A 6,210-nucleotide genomic window follows, 5' to 3' on the forward strand; every position below is an offset into this window, starting at 1 on the left:
AGAGCAAGAACGCAAGAGAGCGAGAGAGGAAGAGGCAAGTAGCCCTTTTTTATGAGTCAGGCACACCTGGCTGTTGTAAGGTAACTATGGGGTGGAGCCTAAACGAAATGCTAACACATAGCAATTATTTTTCTTTTTTCTTGCCAAACACCTCAAATTTCACTCACTTTGCAAAAGTCCTAAGTGATACACAGCTATAGAAAAAACACAAAGCTTAGTTTATGTCCTTTAAAGTCAGAATGGTTACATGGCAAGCCAGTGTGGATTCTTATTTTTTACTATAAAAGTTAAAGTCAAAAGTATACATTAGGAATTGAACTGTTTTCTTCTTTCTAGAGATGTGAAACATGTGCTGTCTGGTTGCTCGAAGTCCACCAAAGATGACAAATAACCAGAAAAACTGTGTCCTGCCCCTTCCCCCAGGTTGAGCTGGATCAAGGGATCAACTTAGCAGGAAAGATTGTATGAAAACAAACAGCACAGTTTTCAACCCTCTAATAGAAAAATCCAGCTCACTTTCCCACATGAAGGACTGCGGACAAGCATGCACAAGTATACCCAGCCTACTGATGTGATAGGAGAGCAAACAAGCATGCACAAACACACAGCATGCTGTCATGACAGAGCTGCAGTCTATTTCTAGCACACAGCCTGTTTGTACTGGTGCCCAGCAAGGGGACACCAATCAGAAAGAAGATTTGCATTCTCAGCACTCACAACTAAAAAGCACACAGCATATAATACTTTGATCTTTAAGTGGTTGATCATGGGCATCCCAAGATTATACTCACTAGATCAGCCTGAGTTTTCATCTATAAAAATACGTTTCTTGAAAATAATGCTGAGAACAGTAGAGAACAATGGGCCTACATCAAGACCAGCAGGATTCACTGGTGAAAGGATTGCTAATGTAAGATTGGAAGTTCATTTTCACTTCTGGGTAGAGGACAGCTCTCTCAGAGGATTCCTACAGCCAGTCAAGCCATAATCATAGGAGATTCAGTAACCAGGACAGGCATCTGGGCCGTATGTAACTCCCTAGATAAACATGCCCAAACAAAAGCTCCATTGAAGCTGAGGCCTAAAACCTCACTAAAGTCTGTAGAATAAAAGGCTCACAATGTTGTGGTGTCCACAGTATTGACACACTACACTACTATGTTGCTGGAGAAGAGCCTCCAGGTGAGGTGGCCAACCCAGGGCAGCTCCACAGGACCCACTCAGAAGCACTTAGGAGAGGTATCTCTATGGGGACAAGAGCAGGAAACATGAGGGCTACTGACTACAAGGAGTTTCTGGACAAGGGCCAGGAGGTTCATCATGTTTTCCTGGTCTCATCAATACTTCACATGAAGGAAAGGTTGTGGCAGGATGCGCCTGTCATCATTAGCCCATGTTTCTCTGAGCCTGCTGGGCTGGTGACCTCATACTGATCACACCTGTTGTGTGAAGGTGGGACCTAGTACCACAGTTTCTGGGAAGTTGGCATAGAAGATTACTTACACAGAGAAGTCACAACCCAAGCTGCTGCTTAAATCCAGTCCTTGGCTTTCCTTTTCTGCTCTGTAGTCCAGGAACATTTCCTTGAAGCCAGAAAAATCTATGAATGTAAGCAGCATGTCAAAGATGTCACCAGCCACTTCATCTTTATCACCATGCTACATATGGTTGTGAAGGCCACCATGTTGAAGCCTGGGATATGTTCAAGCAACTGCTCTTCAATGTACTTCTCTATCAGGGAAATATATTCATCAAAAATGGGAATGTCACTGAGTTTATTCTCTTCTGTGTCTTCAAATTCCTGATAGTACTTATCCATGAAATTTCTCTGCAATAATTGGAATTTGTCATCCATAATAATTTCCTCTAAATATCCAACCACATTATTAAATTCTGCATCAGAGGCAGAGAAAGACAGTATAAAGCTCTTTTCATCTAGGGCATCCATTGTAGGGACCCTGCAGTTATTGGCCTGGGTGACAGACCCACCACTTCCTACCATGCTCTTCAGTGTAGCCAGGTCCACACGGCCTCAACCACATCAAGGGCCTGCAGCCCAGGGCTGCAGCTTCAGGCAGAGCCCAGCACCTGCTGGCCTTTTAGCCAAAGCAACTCTTACAAAGGAAAACATTATTTGGTGCTGGCTTATATTTGAGGTTTAGTCAATTATCAGCATGGTGGGAAGCATGGTAGCACACATGACAGCATGAAGGCAGATACGATACTAGAGAGGAGTTGAGAGTTCAACATTTGGATTTCCAGGCAGCACATTGCCATAATAGGCAGGGCTTGAGCGTTTTAGACCTTAAAGACTGTCCCCAGTTAACACTTCCTCCAACAAGGACACATCTTCTCCAACATGGACATTCCTCCTAATAGTGCTACTCCCTATGGGACACTGGGGACCATTTTCTTTCAAACTACCATACCTGATTTGTTTTTTAAGTCTATGAGACACAAAATAGACAAAGCAAAGTTTTAGGATGAATGATACACACACACACACACACACACACACATAATTTAAATCATTTTTTAAAAGATTAAAAAGAATTGTTGAGTAATTGAAGAATTTTAAATGTGGATAATGTAGTAGCTTTTTATATGGAAATTATAATTAGGCTTTTTAGATACAATAATAATACTATGATTACATAAGAAAATGTCCTCGTTCTTGAGAGATGATGTTCAATATTTATTATAATAGTGTTTATTTTCAAATGCTTCAGCATATATATATATATATATATTGAATACAGCAAAATTTGAAAAATCCTTGAATCTAGTTGGTAATCTATATATTATACCCTTTATTTCATTTTTACATATTAGCAAATTTCAAATGTAAAAGCAAGAAGAAAATTTTCCACATAGGAGTAGATTTTGTACTCATATGTTCAGTTAGACCAGTCATTAGCAAACAAACCAGCTTTTATTTATGTACCCATGGTACATGGAATTCTAAAAATGGCTCTCTGAAGTGTTTATATCCTCATCTTAGATCCTGTGACTGTGATATCTCTCTCCTAAATTATGTTATATTAGTTGGTTAAGATTAATATGGGGAGGTTACAGTAGAAATCCTAACTCAATCAAGAAAGTCTTTTTAAAATGGAAATTTATGGTTGGTGGCAAAAGGCAAAGTCAAAGAGACCCGATAACAAGAATGATTAGCTGCATTGATGCTAGATTAAAAGATGTGAAAAAGTGAGTTATTAAAAAGGGAATATAGGTAGCCTATAGAAAGAGAAGTTAACCTTTACTCTAGAAAGACAAACACCACATGTTCTCTTTCATACACAGATCCTATCTTCTAATTTTTAAATTTATACATTAAATTTGGTATGCCTGTGGAAGGAAAGAAGCTAGAAAGTTGTCATAGTAGTGGAAAGAAACTTTAGTTGGGTGGAAAGGGTGTATGTTGTAGAACGCATGTTATCTGAAAGCACATTAAAAAGAAGGATACTAGAACTGGAAAGGTTTAATCGGTTAGGAAAGAGGAGATGGTGAAAGGACAGGGTAACCAAAACCAAGGCACAAAACTTGACATGGAAACGTACTATTTTGTAACTTAATTAATAATATAGTAACTGGAAGTGTCCAGAGACATATTAAATAAAACTTTAGTGCCAGGTATAAGATAACTTCCTATGAATTGTTAGTCAGAAAGGTCTCGGAGACACCCAGAACAATATTGGTTATTGCCTATGATCTTGGCTGCCCTTTAGAACTAGATGGTAAGATTGTGCTGTTGACAACATGACCTACTTAAGCTTCAGGGCATGAACGAATCAAGCTGGAATTGAGCTGGAAGTTTCTTTTGTGCTGCCTAGTTTACACAGTGCTAGAAGGTGATAGGCAGGCTTTTAGTGAGAAAAAGTAAGTAGTCCTTACACAGTGTGAATCTTGAAAGCTACAGCACTGACCTGCCATGCAAAATGTACCCATTGGGTAACAGTGATATTACTTTTATAGGAATAACCAATTAATTACTGATTGGATTTGGCCCACTCCATAGTAATAAGTTCATACCTGGTCTTATAAACCATGTCAAAAACCCATAGGCCTTGAAGGGAGACTTTCAGGTTTTGCTGGATAGATGTGATGTGAAACTGCCTTCTAAATATTTATGTTCATACACATAGATTAGTGCTGCTTTTAGATTTGGTTAGAGAAGTTTCTGATTGCAGTAGGCAGCCATTATTGCAGAGACTCACATACAGTCAAAAGGTGAAGAGTAAATGACTTTTGAATACTCAGCTTTAAATGGGACATCTGCATTGCCTGGTCCAGGGCTCAGAGAATGTCTTAGAAGAGGGACTGAAATGAAACCAGAGAATTAGGAGAATGAGAAGAGTCGTGACATGTTTTCTGGAACATGAGGTAGCCGTTATGCTCAGGAACTAAATGCAGCTGTGGCTACTAGCACAAAGCATGCACAGGATGATGTTTATCCTCACAGGGGAGGAGCTTATGAGAGAGACCCTATCTCTTTCTAAAGACCTATTAGGTATTCCTAGGAAAGAGGAGCTCATAAAGCTCTATCCTTCCCCAAGGAACTATTGATAGTTAATAAAGACTGGGAGAGAGGAAATCTTTTTCGTTAGAGGTCTAATCACTAGAACGTTTCCCGTTGTATGATAAATAACACCATACCTAGGCTGGTGAGATGGCACAATGGGTAGGCACCTGTTGTCAAGCCTGATAATCTGACTTTGATCCCTAGGATCCACATGGTAGAATGGAAAAATTGATCCATTTGACCACTGGGTGTACACACACACACACACACACACACACACACACACACAAGCACACAAAATAAGTGACTTCAATGAAAGGCTAATCCTGCATTCATGTTTATATAAGTAACCCTGATTAAACTCAGTGGGTCTCCCTCTCCCTCTCCCTCCCCCGCCTCTATGTGTTTACAGAGGTCAAATCACACACACACACACACACACACACACACACACAAGAAAACAAAAGACATGAAAATAACATGAGAGATTTTGGGGAAGCAGAACATGGTTCAGTAGGACTAGGAGGATAGGAGCAATAATGGAGTATTGAAAAAGAGCAAAATACCCAATCAAGAATAAAGTTTTTAGAAAAATAAATCTTACATATTTTTTAGAAAGAGAAATCTATATATCTTAGTATAGAAACAAGAATGTCAGCACTATAAACATATGGAATGAGTTCCCTCAACACCTTCATTATGCCTAAGAAGTGTGTGTGTGTGTGTGTGTGTGTGTGTGTGTGTGTGTGTATGTGTGTGTGTGTTCATGGGTGGTAGTATTTGTGTGTAGGGAGGTGGCGGGGTATACCCTGTTTGTATGTGTGTGTGTGTGAGTGCACATATGTGTGGAAGTCACTAGATAGCTTGAGGTGTAACTTCCCCCTCAGGAACTTTCTAGTTTGATTTGTGAAACAGGCTCTCTCATTGGTACTTGGGGTCTACCAATTAGGATAGGATACCTGACTAGCCATCCCCAGAGATCCATCAGTCTCTGCCTTCCCAATGCTAGGATTGCAAGTATATGGAACCATGCCTGAGTGTCGGGTTTGGGTAAATACTTTACTAAGTTAACTCTCCATCTGCTTGAAAAAGAATTACTACTACTACTACTACTTCATTATTGCACAGCTGGAATGGAATCCAGCCAAGCCCTCACACAGGCTAAGCAAGCATTCTACAGCTGAGCCATGACTTCAGCTGGAAGAGAGATTTCTCCTAGAATCTCCAGAGTAATGCAGCTTGGCATTCAACTACATGAGGCCCAGGGCAGAAAACACTGGAGACTGCTTAGACTTTGGATGTGTAGAACTATAATGGAATACAGGGAGTTATTTAAGCCAATGGATTTGTGGTAATTTGTTATGTCAGTAATAGAAATCTAATATAATAAATTAGATTTATCTCTAGAAAAATGTTTATGAACTTTGGAGTTTGGGTCTATTGTTAAGTTTTGTAAAGTATAGAAAGAAGTAAATCATTTCAAGTGTTATTCCCTTTCCCGGTTTCCGGGCAACCATCCCCCTCCCCCTCCCCTTTTTTATGGGTGTTCCCCTCCCCATCCTCCCCCCTTGTTGCCCTCCCCCCAACAGTCTAGTTCACTGGGGGTTCAGTTTTAGCAGGACCCAGGGCTTCCCCTTCCACTGGTGCTCTTACTAGGATATTCATTGCTACCTATGAGATCAGAGTCC

At 40.2% G+C, this 6,210-nt stretch overlaps 1 pseudogene; it reads right to left on the reverse strand.

The window, feature by feature from the left end:
• Nucleotides 1-1,459: 1,459 nt before the first annotated feature.
• Nucleotides 1,460-1,948, reverse strand: Arl2-ps3 (ADP-ribosylation factor-like 2, pseudogene 3; annotated as a pseudogene).
• Between the last annotated feature and the right edge of the window lie 4,262 nt (nucleotides 1,949-6,210).

This window comes from Rattus norvegicus, chromosome X (assembly GCF_036323735.1).
Source record: "Rattus norvegicus strain BN/NHsdMcwi chromosome X, GRCr8, whole genome shotgun sequence".
In the NCBI taxonomy this organism is placed as follows: Eukaryota; Metazoa; Chordata; class Mammalia; order Rodentia; family Muridae; genus Rattus; species Rattus norvegicus.